Source organism: Nannobrachium achirus (assembly GCF_963921795.1).
Source record: "Nannobrachium achirus genome assembly, chromosome: 9".
NCBI classification, from domain to species: domain Eukaryota; kingdom Metazoa; phylum Chordata; class Actinopteri; order Myctophiformes; family Myctophidae; genus Nannobrachium; species Nannobrachium achirus.
In genome coordinates, this window is record NC_137818.1 from 61,799,415 (window position 1) to 61,821,009 (window position 21,595).

Genomic DNA, 21,595 nt, shown 5'->3' on the forward strand with positions numbered 1-21,595 from the left:
TTGCCGTGCATGCCTGACAACACCGATATGTGCAGGCTGCCGCCCCTCCATATTTGGTGACATCACCACCATGATGTAGAGATCATGATGGTGTCACTATCTGCTCCTCGCGGTACCCATGCCACGCAGACACATTCAGTCCTCTCATATGCTAGCCTCGGAACCCCAGGCTTATGGCTGTACACTCTGCAAAGTCACAGTCCGCTCCTTGCGGCCCCTTGGAGCCACGCAAACACATTCAGTCCTCTTTTGGACTTGGGCTTTGTTGCTGTCCAGTATGTTCTTTTTAGTCGTGCATGCTGTCATACTGTTGTGCCTTTTGGTTTTGTATCTTATTTTGTTTTGTTCCCAGTGTTTCCGGTCTGCCTCTGTAGTTGTTTCCTGCCTTGTATCGCCTACTTTTGATTAGTTATGTTCTCCTCTCATTTTAAGTTTGTGGTTAAACTTTGTCGCTGTGTATGCCAGCTATTGTAAACTAAGTGTTTCTAGTATGTGAGTATTTGAGTATTTTGTGCCTTGTGTGTTTCCCTTAGTTTCCTAACCCAAACCCAAACCCTAACCCTAACCCTCAGTATAATTGTTCCCTTCCTTTTTTGCCTTTGTTTGGTTATTAGTGTGGTTGCATAGAGGGCAACACATTATAGCTCTAGACAATTCTGGGTAAACTCATAGCCAATCAGGAAGCAGCATTCGGACATTAAGACACATATGGGTAAATTCTGCAACACTGCCACCCAGGTGTGGAATTCCTTGAATACTTCCCTTAAAACATGCAGCTCACTGGCATCCTTCAAAACTGCCCTGAAAACTCACCTTTCAGGAGGCAAGAAGCGGAGGTAGTAGGGGTGATAGATAGTAACTGCATCGAAATATCGTTTTTAATTAAAAAAAAGTATATCGAAATGAAAACAGCTAAAATCGAATCGTATCGTTTGATTTTGGGGCCTCGCGGCGCGGCGCGTCCGGAAGGCGAAAAAGTCTGAGGGCCTCTCCAACTCCTTTCCCCGACTGAATCAGGGGCCCAGCACGTCCCTGTCATTTATTTTCAGTTTTTCAGCTTGATTTAGATTGCGACAGTGAGAGAGAGAGAGAGAGAGAGAGAGAGAGAGAGAGAGAGAGAGAGAGAGAGAGAGAGAGAGGAAAGGCGGACAGAGGGCAAAGGAATGAGACAACAAACAATCCGGTGGGCCGGGAGTTGAGCCGGGGATGTGCTGAAGAACACATTTTTACCCATGTGGTACAGTATGTGCCCCAACCATTCGGCTGCCAGGTCGCCCAGGAGTGACGAGGGTTATTGGGACGGAGAACCTCTGAGGTGGGGCCTGTGTAGCGATTAGTTGGCCGAGGAGGGATTTCCCAGCATGCCTTTGGGTGCATCTGTGTTTGTTATTGTTCTGTTATTATCCTCTCTGTGTGTGTCTGTGTGTGTCTGACTGTGTCTGCGTGTGTGTACAGCATCAAAACCTCCAAAAGCACTTTCACTTCTGCCCATACAGGGTATCACAAAAGCGAGCACTGCAGCGTATATGTATTCATTAGAACGGGTACACATTATTGTGTATCATTATTTTATGCTTTTAATAGCTATTAAAAAACAGCAGATATACAAGCTCACAGCGCGGCACTAAGCGAGCTTGTAGATCTGCTATTTTTGAAAAATTTTGAAAATTTGAATTTTGACCCGATTCTATAAAGTGTCTTTTGAATCCTTCTAAGACTTTTTGAAAAACCTATGTTTCTATGTCAGCAATCTGGCTAGCCATCGTCAAAGAAAAGGTCCTTTTCACTTAAAGGGGAAGACCACCTATTTTCAATATTGAACTATGTCATTAATATACCTTAGAGGAGTTGTGTGGAAATAAAAAAAAAGTTCCCTCTCTTCTGTGTTGCCTAGAACTGGAGGATTGATTTTGGGGTTTGTATTGCAAATTACAACTTGATGACATCACACATTGTACTTTACAATACAAACCCCAAAATCAATCCTCCAGTTCTAGGCAACACAGAAGAGGGGGAACTTTTTTTTATATTTCCACACAACTCCTCTACGGTATATTAATGACATAGTTCATTATTGAAAATGGGTGGTCTTCCCCTTTAACTGGAGCTCAGTTAGTCTGTTCTTGAGAGACTACTATGTCAGTGGTTCTCAAACCTTTTCATGTAAAGGACCCCCACAATGATATGTATTTGTCCACGAACCCCCCCATCTCAAAATATTTAGTTCCAGGGACCACCCAGAAGCAAAAATCGAGTTACAAACGTTTGCTTTAAAAATATATATTCAAAGATTTGCACACATTTTCACGACTTTTTCAAAAAAAGCAGATCTACAAGCTCGCAGCCGCGCTGTGAGCTTGTATATCTGCTATTTTTCACTGGTTAAAGCATTCAATAATTCTAGGCCTAAATGGGTTAAATGCTATTTCCCCTGCTTCCTCGAGTCCTGCATGGCTGCAACCTACACAGTAACACAGCCCTTTCTTGTTAAATTTATATTGTATTATTATTTAGCATGGGGTTGTGTGTTATTGTGATTAAGCGCCTTTCTGTCACAGAGGAGAGGTTTGGTTCGGTGTTTTATTTTACCACAAGTGAAAGTGTAGGCTATTCCTGTCAAAAGAAGTTGCAGCATTTTTATCGAACCCACACAGTTCATTAATCTCATGAAATGTAAGGTGGGTGGAATATTGTAGGCCTCTAGCCAGAGAAACAATAGTCAAAAGCAGAACTACTCGAGCTGACACATACCTTTATAATGCCATCAACCACAATAAAAAGGCAGGCCTGCTGCCTACAGTATATCATTCATATAGTATTATAATGCAATGTACTGAAATAAAAATGAAACATGTTCAACTTTTCAACTTTTATATCAATTCATATAGTTCATAATATGCATTGTTATGAAATATATGTTAAAAAAATAATCTAATTCATAGTTTCAGTTCCCTTGCACAGATTTCTCCCCTGTGGGTGGACAGTAGGCTAGCAGTTCAGTTGTGTAATCACAGTATCACAACAGTTGTGGCAAGCCTAGCCACCTAGTCTAAATCCCATAGCCCGGAGGACATACAGCACAACCATGCAGTGATTGGCTAGTTGGTTGTCAGGCAACGGTTTCTTTTTAGTATTTTACACGGTAGAGTTTGTACAGATAGCTGGTGAATAGAATAGCCATTCTATCAAAAAGTCCCACAGAGAAAATATAAATTGTCTAAAAAAAAATACAAAAAGAAAAAGAAAAATAGGCCACCTCCCCAGAGGCGTCAATAGGGTACGGCAAGTTATGGCAGCTGCCATACCTTGGCTACAGGGGAACATAATAAAATGTACTGTAATCGTGCCTGTTGCTAAGGTATGGCAACACGTGCAAGACACCAGTCATGTTGCCATACCTTAGCTTTTTCCGAACCGACGCCGCTGCACCTCCCTCTGAAGTCCGCAGAGTGAATCGCACATTTACCAGCCAATCGCAGCTGCGACCGTCCGCCCGGGCAATGGGACGTGGCCTCTACCTTCCAATGAGCACACGTCATTGCGGGAGGGAGGGGGGACGGCTGTCATAGGAGGGGTGGGGTGATCGTGGACGTCAGTCAGCCCAGCTCAGCTCCCAACACTTTCTCATCATCACCTCATGTAATGTAAGTGCCGATTTCTACTTCAATTTCATCACGTTCCCCGTTCTCACCACATCGGTGTGATTTAGTTTGCTGTGTATGCCGTTACAGAGCCACGCGGATCGGTCTGTTGTTGGATCGCGATGTAGATGTTTTATCATTTCGGATGTACATGCTTACAGAGTAGCGGTACTTGTAGCGCTGTCAGTCAACCTGTGCCTGCGTGTGTGTGTGTGTGTGTGTGTGTGTGTGTGTGTGTGTGTGTGAGTGACTGCGTGCGTGCGTGCGTGTGTGTGTCCGCTACATTCTTACCTTGGGGTTACTTCAAAGTGTTATGGTCACTCACTGGTCAGTGGTGTAAAGTAACTAAGTACATTTACTTAATTACTGTACTTTACTTGCTTATTTCCAATTTCCAATACTTTTTTTTTACTTCTACTACACTACATCTCGGATCCAAATATTGTACTTTTACTACACTGCAATTATTTGACAACTTTAGTTACTAGTTACTTTGTAGATTTAGATTTTTATTACTAAACATACATTAGCCACTTGAGCCTTATTATATGTTTTGGCCATTTGAAAATAGACAATCTACAAGCTCACAATGCATGTATTATGAGCTTGTAGATCTGCTATATTTTCAAAAGATTTTTTATAAATTCTATGCATTAAAACAACTTGTGAAATAGCACATTCTGCATAATGAGTAGTAGGGGTGTAACGATAAAGTAACTCTATCGAAATATCGTTTTTAACTTAAAAAATCGAAGTATATCGAAATGAAAACAGCTAAAATCGAATCGTATCGTTTTATTTTGTATCGTATCGAATCGGCAGTGCAAAGAATCGATTGTATCGATACTACCTACTTGTGCATTGTATTTAGCATTTTTAAGAAGAAAAAAATAAAAAGAGGGGTTTAATTACTTTTCCTTTCCATATAACTACACTGGTCTATCGATAAATGTGTGTAATCTCTGTCATGTCAAGGTGCAGGTTTGTCCATATGTGTTCAAATATAATGGCTGTGTACCTTCAGTGTACCTTCACCTTAATGTATTTGCCAGATAAATACTGTGTTTACTTATTTATATCCATAATAATACATGTTTCCCTTAAAAACCTGCACTATCCACACCTTTCATACAGATTTAATTTCTTTGCTAAATAGTTACTATATCGATTTTAATTAATTGAATCGAATCGTATCGTATCACCATGAATGAACCAATATCGTCCATGTATCGTATCGTCAACCATGTATCGTGATATGTATCGAATCGCTATTAAAATCTATCGTTACACCCCTAATGAGTAGCATACTTTGAACTTTGGTACTTTAAGTAGGCCTACATTTTGATACCAATACTTTTGTACTTTTACTCAAGTAAATTTTGAATTCCGGACATTTACTTGTAACAGAGTATTTCTACAAAGTTGCAGTATTGATACTTTTTCCACCACTGGTGTCATGGTTGCTGGCTGTCATTGGCTGTGGTTTGACAAAGTAGTATCTCAGTAGAAAGCCGGTTAAACGTACAGATCCTGAGTGTTCATTTAGGGTTCCATTTGTAGGCTATACATCTGTGTTAAATGAACACTGGTGATTTTACAATTCCTTCTGCACGTTGCTTTAGCAAGCAGAGTTTTGTTAGAAGCCTAGATCAGGGGTCTTCAATGTTTTCAGGCCAAGGACCCCTTAGTCAAGAGAGAGATGAAGCAGGGACCCCCACAACCCATAGATAGATACCATATATGTTTCATCATTTGACGGCACAATCATCAGCGTATGTTGGATTCATGTCAATTTGTGTTTTCAGATACTTGAACCGTTAATACTTAACACACTTAACCTTTCACTCTGTACTTAGTCTGCTCTTTTTCTCCTCTACACCAAACCTCTTTGCGCTGGTCTGCTCTTTTTCTCCTCTACACCAAACCTCTTTGCACTGCGAGGCGTTGTGAGCTTGTAGATCGGCTATTTTTGGCTAAAGTTCTCAGAATATGGACGCTAGGGTTCAAGTGGTTAATATTCTATCACGCAAAGATTTGGAGGACCCCCTGTAGTAACTCTGAGGACCCCCTAGGGGTCCCGGACCCCCTGTTGAAGACCCCTGTCCTAGACGCTTGTAGAAGTGCATTGGGACAAGATGATTGATTACATTAGATGGCTATATTTCATTCACAAACAGCCATATTTTGTAACTACCGAAAAGCTGCCTGTTATCAGTTTTTGTTAGAAGCCCAGAAGCTTGTTATGTACCGTAGTACCATGGAAGTGCATTGGGACTAGATGATTGATTACATTAGATGCCTACTTACTTAGGCTATATTTAATTCATAAACAGCCTTTTTTGTGGGGGGTTACTACTGAAATGCTGTCATTTTGTCAGACAGAGGCTCTCAGAGGCCTTGGCCGTCAAATATACAGTAGGCACATAATCCCATTTCAATGTGGGCTACACAAGTCGGCTACACAAGTTCCTCCTAGCTTGCAAGTCTGCCAGCGATGTTTATCAAACCAAAAGGCTACTGTATATGGCCTGGCTGGAATGGATGAGACCAGCGGCGTCAGTTCAGCAAAAGCTAAGGTATGGCAACATGACTGGTATCTTGCACGCGCGCAAGACACCAGTCATGTTGCCATACCTTAGCAACAGGCACGATTACAGTACATTTTATAATTTTCCCCTGTAGCCACGGTATGGCAGCTGCCATAGCTTGCCATACCCAATTGACGCCTCTGGATGAGACATCCAGAACTCCTGTATCACTGATGCTGCTTTTTCTGAGGCTTCCTACACACAGACAGGCACTAAGTTGAGTGAGAGTTGTGTGGGGGAGGTGGGGGGCAGAGACAGCACAATGCATTCCGGATGGAAGTCTAGTGGTTTGAAGTCTAGTGAGAGTCCTGTGGTTGCACAGAGCACCATCCAACAAGCACACAACACGCACTAGACTTCAAACCACTAGACTTCCATCCGGAATGCATTGTGCTGTCTCTGCCCCCCGCCTCCCCCACACAACTCTCACAACTTAGTGCGTTCCAGTGTGAGTGCACCCTTAGAGACACACACACACACACACACACACACACACACACACACACACACACACACACACACACACACGCACACGCACACACGCACGCACACACGCACACACAGGCACGGGGAGTGTACAGCCTGCCAAGTGTTCATTTAGAAGATTACAACTTCAATCTCCCTTTTCGTCCTCTTTGTTGAAGGCACTGACCAGTCTGATGTAGCTGATTTATTATTACCCGTATACGCTGCTGAGAACGACTATGAACTGAAGGTTTGTTGTCATTCACTTGTTGTACTGTTATTCGTTTTTTTTTACTGCAGCGGGCGCGTGTACACACATGCGTGTGCGTACACACACACACACACACACACACGCACACACACACACACACACACACACACACACACACACACACACACACACACACACACACACACACACACACACACACACACACTAGGGGTGGGCGATATGGAAAAATACAATATCACGATATTTTCCCAAGCTGTATCACGATACACAATTTTATCACGATTCTTTTTCAACTTGGTTTTGATGGTTATTTTTCAAGTTACTTGAAAAAACTAGACTCTCTGGGTTCCTTTTGGGAGGTCTAAATTGAACTTTACAAGTGGAGACCTTGAGATTTTAAAGTTTGAGAACTACAACTGATTTAGACCAAAATGCAGGTTTAAATTGAATTCGGCAATGAATCTCTGTATTAACAATTAAACAGGATTTTTTTTTACAAGGCTCCCTCAATTGTATCACGATATATACAATACCTCTGAAAAGGCATATCGTGGAGACATTGTATCGTCTCAGCGACAATTATCACCATATCGCACACCCCTAGTGTACACACATGCGTGTGCGTGCGTGTGCAGTGCACACACACGGATAAACAGAGCATTAGAGGGAGTGACAGTGATAACTACTGTATGCCACTATCTGTTCACTGCACTGGGCTAAGTGGCCGCTGAGGGCATGGCCGCCCCTTCAGGACAACCAGCCTCACACAACCATTCATATCTCTATGCTGGTCAGACCACCAGCATGACGCCACCATCACCCCCAGCACCCCCCTCTCCTCCTCCACAGCCAGTCGTGTTGGGTGCCTGCCTGCTCAGGAGCTGATAGGGGAGCTGTATGTTTTTGTATGAATGTATTTTGTACACAGTAGTAGTAGTACAGTAAGTTTTTGTGTGTATGAATGAGGTGATTTAAAAACAAAATATCCACTATGGTCATTGTACTTTGGTTGAAAAAAAGGGGTCTTAACACAGGGCTAGGGCTGTCACAATTATTACATATTCGTCTAATCGCAATTATTTGAGGTAATCATTCAACATGGAATCATCATTTCCATGTTGAGAAATGTTAATATAGTTACAGACATTTTCAAAAAGTAGTGGAAATAGCAGATCTAATAGCAGATCTACAAGCTCACAAACGTGTCGCATCGTGACGCGTTGTGAGCTTGTAGATCGGCTCCACTATCAATGTTCTTTTTTAAGTATAAGGTTGTCAAATATGTCAGTAATTTATTTGTATATTTGTATATTAAGTATCTAATCTGCCATGTGCAACTTCAAAGCCTAAAAGCCAAACAGAAATGTAATTGTCAACACAATTAAATCGTTAAACGCAAATGTTTGAGTGACAATTAATCGTCATGTAAAATGTCATAATCGTGACAGCCCTACCCGCATGTGGTTGACCAGAGTCCCTCAGGGCTCTATGCTAGTAGTGGGCTATTGAACTGCAAAAGCTTTCCCCACAATGGAAGAGATGCTGGGTTTTAAGTGGAGGACCACTTAAAGGGGTATTTCACTTAAACACATTTTTTATAGCCTGGTGGTAAACCACCCTGGTCTCGGAATTCACATTTCATTTTCATTCTGCTGAATGAAAATGAAATGTGAATCCCGCAACTGGGGGATGGTTTGCCAGGAGATCATTTTAAATTCTGCTCAGACTTTTGTGTACACCATGGACCGTTTTTTATGTAGCTTGCTTCAATATTTAAATATTGATTATTCATTTTAGGATATAAATCCAATTTTCAATCCAATATGCTTGTAAATTCACGCACATAACCTTGGTTCTGATGACTGAATTGTCCTTCTAATGCAGGGGTCTTCAACAGGGGGTCCGGGACCCCTAGGGGGTCCTCAGAGTTACTACAGGGGGGCCACCAAATCTTTGTGTGATAGAAACTTTTTTTCACCTTTTTTATTAACGATTTGAACCATAGCGTCCATATTCTGAGAACTTTAGCCAAAAATAGCAGATCTACTGTACAAGCTCACAACAAGCTCACAACGACTTGTGCTGCGAGGCGTTGTGAGCTTGTAGATGGTCTATTTTCGGCAAAGAGGTTTGGTGTAGAGGGGAAAAAGAGCAGACTAAGTACAGAATGAAAGGTCAAGTTTATTAAGTATTGACGGTTCAAGTGGATAAAAAAAAACTGATGATCGTGCTGTCAAACAATGAAACTATATGGAATCTATGAACAGGTTGTGGGGGGTCCCTGCTTCATCTCTCTCTCAAGTCTCAACTAAGGGGTCCTTGTCCTGAAAATGTTGAAGACCCCTGTTCTAATGGATATGGGGGTCGACGTGCTTGCTTTTTCATTTACCGTTTTCATTAATTTTATTTAAAAAAAATATTTAAGAAAAGGAAAGAGTTACAAATTGGTTTTATAGGAATAAACGTAATATCTTTAAAAAAACGTAATCAAGCAGCTTAAAAACTGTATGGGGGGTGCAAACGTGAAAGTGAAATACCCATTAAGCCCTGGCCCCTGTTGCACTGCATCAGCAGTGTGAAAATAGCAAAAATAGTCAGACAATTTTCAAACTCGAGTTGAACAAAAACAAATTTACCTACAATGATGTGCCCACAATAGGGATGTTAGATTGAAAGTGGTTAACAATAAACGGAACAGAAAGGGTTGAGGACACCGAGAGGAACATAATAAAGTAGCTAAGGGCAGGGGCGTCACAAGGGGGGGGGGGGGGGGGGGATTGGGACTGAGTTACTAAAGGGGCCTTAATTATTTTATACTTTAGCTATTTAAAAATATCGGATCTGCTATTTTTGAAAAGTGGTGAAAATGCTTTGAATTTATGTATTTTTTAAGCGATCATTCGTAACTCAAATTTCGCCTCTGGGGGGGGGGGGGGGGGGGGTCCCTGGAACTAAATATTTTGAGATGGGGGTCCATGGCCAAATACATATCATTTTGGGGGTCATTCACATGAAAATTCTGAGTACCACTGACATAGTAACATAGGTTTTTCAAAACACCTTAGAAGGATTTGAAATATTCAAAGACTTACGCAAATCTCGCGGCTTGCGCAAGCTCGCGGCGCGGCACTCGGTGCCGCGATGTGAGCTTGTATATCTGCTATTTTTCAGCAGATATATGTGAGTGGATCCTAGTACCCAGGGCCCAGAATTTGGTGCGACACCCCTGGCTAAGGGACATACAGTATGTTTGTGGGAACATATAGGGCTGGGGGAAAAATAGAGCTGATGGAATATAGGACTGAGTGAAAATAACGCTGAGGGAACTTGGCGCCGACCCCACACAGAGTTGCCTCTTCAGCTGATCGATGCTTAATTTAGTCCAACTGTTGAAGGTAAGGATGTGGTGAAGAGATTCTCCTCCTGGATCATGGCCAGAAGCCAAGTTACTGCTCAGTGTTTGGCTGAAAAATGTGCGCAAATCTTTGAGCGTATGTATTTTTTAAGTGAACATTTGTAACTCAAAGTTTGCTTCTGGGGGGCCCCTGGAACTAAATATTTTGAGATGGGGATCTGTGGCCAAATACATATCATTTTGGAGGTCCTTCACATGAAAAAGTTTGAGCACCACTGACATATATATTCAAATATTCAAAGACTTGCACAAATTCTCATGATTTTTCTGAAACAGCAGATCTGCAAGCTCGCAGCGCGGCGCCGTGAGCTTGTCTACTATTTTTCAATAGTTAAAGCACAAAATGTGAGTGAATCCTTGTACCCAGGATTTGGTGCGACACCCTGGTAGTTAACGACAGGTACAGACTGCTATTGTATAGGGAAGCTGATGGAAAGGAAGGAACGTGTGTGGCTATAGTTAACTAAATTGCTATGCCTGACAACAAGTACAGTATAGTAAATAATATAGCATACTGTAATGGAATTGGTTTGGTGCAACTGCCTGTAAATGTGGAGTGCAGATAATATACTATGTAGGCTAGTTGCATATCCTCGTTGTCGGGTGAAAACCTTGTATGTCCAAACCCGTTCGTTTTGCGTTTATCATTTAAAAAATGATTTAAACTAGTGAAAACAGCCGATCTACAAGCACACAACGCCTCGCACTCTTGTGCGACGGCCTTGTATGATGAAGCAGGGCTTTGCTTTGCGAAAGAACAGACACATTTGAAACTTGGAGATACCCGGTTTCCACCCGACAACGACGATATAGAGTAAGGCAGGACTTGGCAGAGGATTTTATAGTGAATTACATTAGACTCGTGTCTATAAATTGACTTGTCCATGTCAACGGGGTTAGGGCTGTCAAGATATGACATTTTACATGACGATAAAATAATAATTGCGATTAACGATTTAATTGTGTTTTTGTCGTTGACCATTACATTTCTGTTTGGCTTTTAGGCTTTGAAGTTGCACATGGCAGATATGACACATAACCTAAATATACAAAGAAATTACTGACATCTTTGACAACTTACTACTTAACTCTTTTACCGCTTTGGACGTTCCCGTTCGCCCCATTTTTCACGGCGGCGCGATGCCAATTGTACGTTCTTTGGCTCGTTCTTTTGTACCTTGTTTTGATGTCTGTAAACTGATGAGGGGTCGCGCGGGTGTGTACCGTTAACACATCTCCCGTAAAAGTGCTCTCAAAAACCCACTGGACCTTAGCATCAATGGAGTAACAAAACACTTCCTTGTTATTTTCTCTGGGTCTATTGCACTGTAGTGATTCAGTGGTATGGACGGATGGCAGCCGGCCGCGGCCATTTCACATTAATTCTTGCATGAGGCTGCCCTCTACTGCTAGTATGACCAAAGTGCACTATGTAATGAAAAAAAAAAAGAATAGATCTTTGTCTATAACCTCGCAAAGGTAAGCTGCTTTTGCTGGCACAAGACCCAATAAATAAATAATAACATCTGGCAGTAAAACTGTTAAAAAAGAACATTGATAGTGGAAATAGCCGATCTACAAGCTCACAACGCGTCGCGATGCGACACGTTGTGAGCTTGTAGATCTGCTATTTCCACTATTTCTTAAAATGTTTGAACATTTTTCAACATTCACGATTATGACGATTATGACAAAATAATTGCGATTCTGTCAAATAATTGCAATTAGACGATTATGTAACCAGTAAGACTCCCTAATCAGGAGATAAGCGACCGCCAGGTCGCAGCGTGAGAGATCCATGTTGATGACATGAGTGTAGACATATTGTGTACCGATTTGCGTGATGTTAGGGCAAAATCTGTAGGAGCAGTGTCCAAATATGTGTTTGAAAAAAATCGGCCTGATGGTGGCGCTATATGGGACAGATCCATGTTGAAGACATGAGTGTAGACCAAGTGTGTACCGATTTGTGTGATTTTAGGTCAAAATTTGTAGGAGCAGTGTCCAAAAATGTGTCTTGCAAGAATCGGCCTCATGGTGGCGCTAGAAGAGGGTCATGTGAGAATTCATGGGTGGGGGTTGTGGTTTGGCAGGCAAGGAGTGTGTGTGTGCAAAATTTGGCATGGACCTGGGCAACGGTTGCGGAGATATGAGCAGGGCAAAAGTGTGACGTGTGACAGACTGACGGACAGCTGGTCGAGGTTTTGATAGTAACTGCGACCTGACGGTCGCATTATTGTGACAGCTCTAAATGGGGTGTTCCTTGTCAGTTTCCTGGGTCTACATAGCATCATAGCAGATTGCAGTGGCGTCAGTTCAGCAAAAGCTAGGGTATGGCAAAGATGGGAGTCCTCATGGATAAGAGGCATTACATTTTGTATAACACTGTTATATTGTGAGAATAGCAGATCTACATGCTCACACATTTTGGCATTTTTTTACACAGGTTTCTACGGTTTCTTGGGCTGGATATGGCAGCCTGGAACGGTTGTTCAAGTGCAGCTAAACTTGGCATGTTAGTAAACGTGCCACAATTAACAATAATGCATTGCACCTGTGCAGCTGACCTGCGGAACCTGGGAATATACTGTACCATTTTGTCAAGATGGGGAGAATAAAAGTGTGGAGAATATAATACCGTGTTAAAGTGACCATTTTATAAAATGTTGCTTTTGTAGTTAATTTTCTCTAATTTAACAACATAATAACCAGCACAGATAGACAAAGAGACATTCATGGATTTATATTTAAAAGTAACTTTTATTTTCCCCCCTGGACCCAGGGTATGGCAGCTGCATACCCCTGCCATACCCAATTAATGCCCCTGGCAGATTGTGGTTTGGCTCAGTGATGCCCGGTCTAAAAGCTCAGGGTCAATCAATGCAGCTGTGATGCAGGAGGAAGTCTCTGTGTCTCAGGAAGGAAGCAGTCATTTTCCTCTCTCTGTTTCGTTTTATGGCCGTCCGTTTTTTTTTATTCACAACAGCGGTCTTTACTCTCTTTTTCTCTCTCCCCCTCTTTCTTTCTTTCTTTCTTTCTTTCTTTCTTTCTTTCTTTCTTTCTTCCTTTCTATTAAAAGAAAAATCGAGCGGAGGTAAAGCGGGCGTGGGAACCGGAAGGTCTCCGGTTCGAACCCGTCTAATCCTGGCTGGGCTTTCACGATATGACATTTTACATGACGATTAATTGTCACTCAAATAATTGCGATTAACGATTTAATTGTGTTTTTGTCGTTGACAATTACATCTCTGTTTGGCTTGTAGGCTTTGAAGTTGCACATGGCAGATATGACACATAACCTAAATACACAAAGAAATGAAGGACATAATTGACAACTTTACACTTTTAAAATAACATTGATAGTGGAAATAGCCGAAATAGCCGGAAATAGCCGATCTACAAGCTAAAAGCGTGCTACAAGCGTGTAGATCTGCTATTTCCACTAGTTTTTAAATGTTTGAACATGTATAAACATTTTTCAACATGTAAACGATTATGAAGATTATCCCAAAATAATTGCGATTGTGTCAAATAATTGCGATTAGACTATTATGTAATAATTGTGACAGCCCTAAGCATTGCTGTAACAAAGTCCACAGGGCAGTAGTAGCGATGTCTCGTGCATGCCTCAACTACACGCTCACGTGTCACGACTCCTTGTGAGCTTGTAGATCAGCTATTTTCGGTGCGCAACACTGGCACGCGGCACGACTAAACTAAGTAATAAATCACCCTTCGGGGCGGCTAATTTTAGAATCCACACACTGAAGGAATTCTTGGGCCTCCTTGAGAAAAGTCATCCGTTTGCCAATATCGCCAGCTAAATGATAAACGTCTTATAAAGTAGTTATTTTTATGACTCGATTAAGGCTATCCGAACACACAACGTCCCTGTTCTCCTCCAGTACTGTAGATCACAGACTCCCACACTGTAGAATTGAAGGTGGAATTCCTTTTCAAAGGCTGTGGTTTCTAGTGGCAACAAGCTGCCAGCTTCCCTCTGCTTTCCTCCTGGCCGGAGCCAAGAAAGCAGAAGAGAAGCCCGGGGGGTCATGCTGCTGTGTCACAGGAGTTCAAACGCTCGCTTTCAACTTGGCTTTCAGACTAAAGCTAGTATTTCACACATCGTCTTTCTGGGTGGGGGTATCATTTCAACAAACTTATGTAATCTAGGGCTGTAACAATTACTGTATTACATAATCGTCTAATCGCAATTATTTGAGGTAATCGCAATTATTTTGCACAGTCGTCATAATCGTTTTCATGTTGAGTAATGTTAACATAGTTACACTAAATGTCACTATATTTATATCCGTAATTGCTGGACTATAAGCCGCACCTGAATATAAGCCGCACCAGCTAAATGTAGAACCAAAAAAAAATGTTTACATATATAAGCCGCACTGGACTATAAGCCGTAGGTGTCCTTCCTGCTTCCCGCTAGAGCGCCCCTGGTGGCCGTTAGCTGTAAAAATCGTTATATAAGCCGCACCGTTGTATAAGCCGCAGGGTTCAAAACATGGGAAAAAAGCAGCGGCTTATAGTCCGGCAATTACGGTACTTTCAAAAAGCAGTGGAAATAGCAGATCTACAAGCTCACAGCGCGTCGCATCGCAACGCGTTGTGAGCTTGTAGATCGGCTATTTCCACTATCAATGTTCTTTTTAAGTATAAAATTGTCAAATATGTCAGTAATTTCTTTCTTTATTTAAGTTATGTGTCATGATTGCCATGCAAAACTTCAAAGCCTAAAAGCCAAACAGAAATGTAATTGTCAACGACAAATACACAATGAAATCGTTATGTAAAATGTCATAATCGTGACAGCCCTAGTGTAATCCTACTGCAGTTATTATTAATCGGTTTGCAGACAGTTTTGGATTCGTCACAGATACGCTTTCGCATTAGACCATCCGCGCCAGTCTCATCTTCTGACCATGACACCGTGGCAGAGGTCATCTTTGCAGTAATATACGAGAGGCTGTGATATATTGTGATTATATCATGGCTAAATTTATTGGTGGGTCACAGGTTGACTGCCTGTAGCCGTGGTATAATTCAATATAGGCCTATCATCATGGCCTCGGGTATCTTATTGCTTTTATTATATGGCTGTGACTGTGAACTAAATTCGCCTAAATTCTTAACCACGAATGTTATGTTGCTGGCCAAAACCTAGCCTAGCAGACGGAGAACTCAGTGTCCTCTTGGAACGCTCGTTGTGTTCCAATGGTGCGCTCCAGTTCCACAATGTTACACAGAAGACAGAACATAGGAGATATTGTACATAGCATCATGTATAGAGATGGACCGATTGCAAAATTCTTGGCCCATCCACCGGTTTTATGAAGGTCTGACCTGCCAAAACCGATTTTTCCGATAGCGATTTCTTAAGCTAAGAACTAGAAAATAGGGTTGCTCCAATACCCTTTTTTCAGGCCAAGTAGGCCTACAAGACATACTTCAATTTGAGTACCAATAAGCTAGAAGAACACTAATGCCAAATCAATCACAATAGTACAATATCCAAAATCACAGACAATATTCAGTCTAATATGACCGTATGGACTAGGCAGGAGGAAGCAGGTGACGCATGCTTTTTTTTCCCTTCTTTTTGGAGACGACATTGACACAGGATTATGGAATATATCCTTACATTGCAAAGGTAATCAGCACCATCTTTATTCTGTAGGCTGCCACTAAGTAGACTGGCTGCTACTTGCTAATGTTTACTTTAGTCACAGGACCAGAGCATCATGCTGTGCAGTGCCATAGACACAATTGGCATAAAACCGGTATTTATGTCAGTGACCTCGCCTCGCAGCGCGAGGCGTTGTGAGCTTGTAGAGCTGCTATTTTTGGCTAAAGTTCTTCGAATATAGGACGCTAGAAAAAAAGATTTATCACACAAAGATTTGGAGGACCCCCTGTAGTAACTCTGAGGACCCCCTAGGGGTCCTCGACCCCCTGTTGAAGACCCCTGCTGTAGGTTCTGGCTAGTGGAAAGTTACTAGTGAATAACCTATTGTCTCTGTTGTTATGATCTGAGAACCAATCAAAGTGTTCCATGGATATACTGTATTATTTTATATACAATGTCTGACCACCATTTTGTCAGAAAGAGCTCCGACCGTGAAACGGATTGGATGTCGTCGTTGTCGGCTGGAAACCTCGTATCTCCAAGTTTCAAATTTGTACGTTTTTTCACAAAGAAAAGCCCTGCTTCATCATACAAGGCCGTCGCACAAAAGTAGTGAAAACAGCAGATCTACAAGCACACAGAACGCCTCGCGGTGCGAGGCGTTGCATGCTTGTAGATCGGCTGTTTTCACTAGTGTAAATCATTTTTAAAATGATAACTGCAAAACGAACGGTTATGGACAATTGGACATACAAGGTTTTCACCCAACAACGACGATGTGTTTTCTGTACTGTTACCTTGCCGGTCTCTCTCAAAATATAGTAAATTCCAATTATTGTCTCCACCAGCCGAAGGCTGAGGGAGAGTATGTTTTCCCCTCCGTCCGTCCGTGCGTCCGTCCGTCCGTGCGTGCGTCCTCGCAGTTTGTGAGCACCTAATCTCAGTCGCCGTTGGCCCGGACGCTGCCAAAGTGAGCACACACACTCCCTGGATGGCAATCTAGAACCTCTGCCCCACATTTTTCAAATCAGCCTCATGGTGGCGCCATAACAGGCCGATTTGTGTGGCCTGGTGGAGACCTGTGCTCGGAAGAGCACTGCTTCTAGTTACACAATGATTTCTCTCACGTCTTATTTCTTTGAATTAAGAGAATAAGAGTCTTTGAATTTTTCTATTAGCATCTTTTACTCACGTAAACAAGAATCCGAGTACTTCTTACATGCGGTAGCAACGGTTGGATATCATTGAGGTTTGGGGGCCAGGATGGAAGAGTATCCTTCGTTGGTTATCTGCTCCCCGCGGTGATAAGTCGAGGTTGTTGGCCCAATACTGAAGTGTTGGCTCTAAGGATGGGATGATAAGCGATATTATCGTTTATCGCGATAAAAAAACACTTACAATAATCATATCGTGGAGATTTAATTTATCGTGATATCGTCCTCCGTCATGCACTGGGATCAATTCACCTTTTATTTGCCAAGCTGCATATCCGGTACCACTTAAACCCTCTGTAATTGGTAAAAGTTACTTATAAAATACGTACTTGATACAGTCTTTTTTCACTCCCTATCAAATATCTACGCCAAAAAATAGCCGATCTAAAGCTCACAACGCGCCGTGTTGCGACGCGTTGTGAGCTCGTAGATCTGCTATTTTTTGGCAAATGTTCCGCCCCAGGATAATGGATTTCGATTATCGCGATAATATCGCAAATTGCGATTTCTTTTGTCACAACAATCGTGATATGACATTTTCATATCGTCCCACCCCTAGTTGGCTCCCAGCCTTACAGTACCCCAGCTCATAATGTAGTATGTAGTGATCCTGATCCTTACTAGCCCCTGCTAGTGAGCCAGAGAGGTGTCCAGTTGCCTGTACTCAGAGGGACCTGACAGAGAGGCCTAGGGGACTATTTAAATAGGTGCTGATGGGAGATAATTTATGTGGTATTGCGTTCGAGTTGGGTCTCACCTGTCACTGGCGACGCCAAGAGGCGAGATGTGCCCTGCAGCCGAATGACCTCCCGGCAGCCAGGTCAACGCTTTGATCGCAGAAACGCTGACGCACACGCGTCACCATTCATCATCTCTTCGTCCGTCTTTGACCCTAATCTCCGCTATGAGATTTCAGCAGCCGATGCAGGTGGTTTCCAGACCTGACTAGACCCCGACCGATATATCGGTCAAACCGATATATCGGTGGGTTTTCGGTCATCATCTCTCCGATGTATCGGTCGTTTTTATAAGTAATATTAGGCCACCATTTGATGACATTTAGCCCCTCAGACCCAAAACTTAGAATATATTGTCGTTGCCCGTAACGGTTTCATTTTACACTCTTATAATCGTATAAAGGGTCCATTTGGTTACCAAATCTCCATCATTTTGCTGGGGACCACCTGGAAACCCCTCAGGACTACTGGTGTTCCCCGGAGCATTGGTAAAAAAGGAAAAAAAAGATTTTGAAGGTAAGAAGTTTTAGAAATTTAGGCTATTTATTATTATTGTATATTATTACAAAACATCGGTTAAACATCGGCAATCGGTGGTCTAGCACTCTCCATTGGCAAACATCGGCATCGGTCAAGAAATATGGCATTGGTCGGGCTCTAAACCTGATGAACGAGGATGATGATTTGTTACCAGAGTTGGTTGGAATATGAGCCAGAGGCCTGGCCCCAGTAAACACCTCTCAGGTTAGTTTTGTGGGGGGCAGAGTTATGGGGCTTTGACGCACTCCATACAGTATGCCTCTTCGTTCTCTGCTTCCCCTACCAGGGAGAAATACCTGCGTGTTGTAAGTCAGTGGTAACAACAACATTTGGTGGCCCTTGTCCCCTTCTGTCACCCCGTGTTACTGTAGGTCACGATTTTAACAGCCTCGACCACCTGGCAGTTCCTATACGGCTGCTGAATTAGGCAAAAGAAATATATACTTTTGTCCTTTTCGTTATTGTCTTTTCATTATATATTTCTGTATTAATATCTACATTATCATACATTATTAAAGTGTTTTGCCAATTATATGGGGGCCCACTTGCAATATGATCACTGCCCACCTCACAGGCTGAGAGTATAGTCTGTACTAGCTCTGGTCCAGAGCGTCAGCTGTACTGATACTCTGACAGGCGGCTGACTAAAAGACTAGACCAGGATTTCTGTACCCCTACGAGGGCTCAACTTCAGTCAAAATAAACAAAACTACTTCGCAACTCACCAAACCAAAGGTAAGTTTGCGTTGTTGAAAGTCTATTCTCTGCGGTGGGAAACCTCTCAGCACCCCACTTACTCTGTAAAATACCGTACACTATTTCTGTCATGAAATAAAATGCACCCACCTCGAGCCACCCAGCGGCCACCGCAGACACAACACGGAAATAAGCGGCGGTCGAGTTGGATGCGTTTTATTTCATGACAAAAATAATGTATTTTACAGAGTGGGTGGGGTGCTGAGAGGTTCACCACCGCGGAGAATAGACTTTCAACAACACAAAACTACCATTGGTTAGGTGAGTAGTGAAGTAGTTTAGTTTATTTTGACTGAAGTTGAGCCCTCGTAGGGGCTGAGAAATCCTGGTCTAGTCTTTTAGCCAGCAGTCTGTCAGAGCGTCAGCTGCACTGACGCTCTGGACCAGAGCTAAGTCTGTAGTAGACTACATGTGATTCTTTTATATCAACACCAAGGTCATAAGCGGTACAGTATATGTGTGTGTGTTCTGGTTTGTCCTGTTCCTAGATGGTCGAGGGCTATAGACAGCAGAATAGGGCGTTGTGTGCTGACCTGCCAGTGAGTTATTACTACAGCTATTGATTCATGTCGTCATATTACCTGCTCAACCCTGCCTGCACTGCCAGGCACAAAACAACAGAGAGAGCGTGCACGCACATACACACAGGGGCGTCAGTTGGGGGAAGTGGGACTGAGTGACTAGGGCCTCAAGGTGGAGGGGCCCTAATTATTTTATAGAGTTTAGCTATTGAAAATCGTGAAAATGTGTGCACATCTTTGAATATATATATGTACTTTTTAAGCGAACATTTGTAACTCAAATTTTGCTTCTGAGGGGTCCCTGGAACTAAATATTTTGAGATGCGGGTCCGTGGCCAAATACACATCATTTTGGGGGTCCTTCACATGAAAATATTTGAGCACCACGGACATAGAAACATCGTATTTTCAAAAAAACCTAAGAAGGATTTGAAATATTCAAAGACTTGCACAAATGTTCACGATTTCTCAAAAATAGGCACTCGGTGCCGCGCTGTGAGCTTGTATATCTGCTATTTTTCAATAGTTAAAGTACCCCGGGCCCAGAATTTGGTGCGACACCCCTGCACTCTCACACACACACACACACACACACACACACACACACACTCACACACACACACACACACGTGCGCACATCTCTTGCATACTTATCATACCATTTGCAGCTTGGTGAAGACGTCCCCTGCCCATCAGAAGAACTGACACTGCCATTCCCTGCCCTAACCGCTGCCCTGCGGCTACCAACCCTCCTACACACACACACACACGCACGCATGCACGCACGCGTGCACACGCACAAATACTGTACAATAACGATTGTTCCTGTTTCCTGCCCGTGCTGTCACTCATTAGACGGCTGCAGAATGAGATATTGTCAAATTTCCACGGGTCAACGAGAACGCTGTGAACGCGTCGCGCTCGCCTCGCACATACTGTACTAATGCATACACGTTTCCACTCTTTCTTTATCCCTATATTTGGCTATCCCTGTCACACGCACACACACACACACACACACTAGGGATGGGACGATAAGCGATATTATCACTCTCTATCAAATATGTCTTTGCCAAAAAATAGCCGATCTACAAGCTCACAACGCATCGCGATGCGACGCGTTGTGAGCTTGTAGATCTGCTATTTTTGGGCGCATGTTCCATCCCAGGATAATGGATTTTGATTATCGCGATAATATGGTAAATCGCGATTTCTTTTGTCACAATAATCGTGATATGAAATTTTCATATCGTCCCATCCCCTAACACACACACACACACACACACACACACACACACACACACACACACACACACACACACACACACACACACACACACACACACACACACACACACACACTCAAACAACGCAGCGTGAACTCTCTGGCCTAATTCCCGTCTTATTGATGTGTGTCGGTCAGTGAAAGAGGCCCCAGCACAAAGAGCAGAGATGGGGCCTGTGTGTGTGTGTGTGTGTGTGCGTGCGTGCGTGCGTGCGTGCGTGCGTGCGTGCGTGCGTGCGTGCGTGCGTGCGTGTGTGTGTGTGTGTTTGTGCGGCCCTGGGGGAACAAAGGCTGGTCTGTTTGACATCAAATCGCAGCCTCTCCAGAACACTGTGCTGTCTTGTCTAAGCTATGGCCATATTTTGAGTCAACCTACAGTATGGTTCAACAATGAACAACAACATGGCTGCTTCAGTTGTCACAGAATGCGGGCGGAGTGACCACTTGCTGGGAGTAAAAAATGGACATTTGAATGGAAATGTCAGGCAGAACGGTGGAATCAAACGGCCGGGCTGATGGTTTCTTGGTTTTTGGTTTGCAACATGAAAATGGTTTGTGTA

General features: G+C 42.8%; 1 protein-coding gene across 1 annotated transcript in view; it reads left to right on the forward strand.

Annotated features, from left to right (window-relative positions):
• Window positions 1–3,577: 3,577 nt before the first annotated feature.
• Window positions 3,578–21,595, forward strand: part of tmcc1a (transmembrane and coiled-coil domain family 1a) — a 145,529-nt gene continuing 127,511 nt past the window's right edge. The window contains exon 1 of the mRNA XM_080733938.1: window positions 3,578–3,644. The gene's annotated coding sequence lies outside the window, so the exon portion shown is untranslated. The remainder of the gene's footprint in view (window positions 3,645–21,595) is intronic.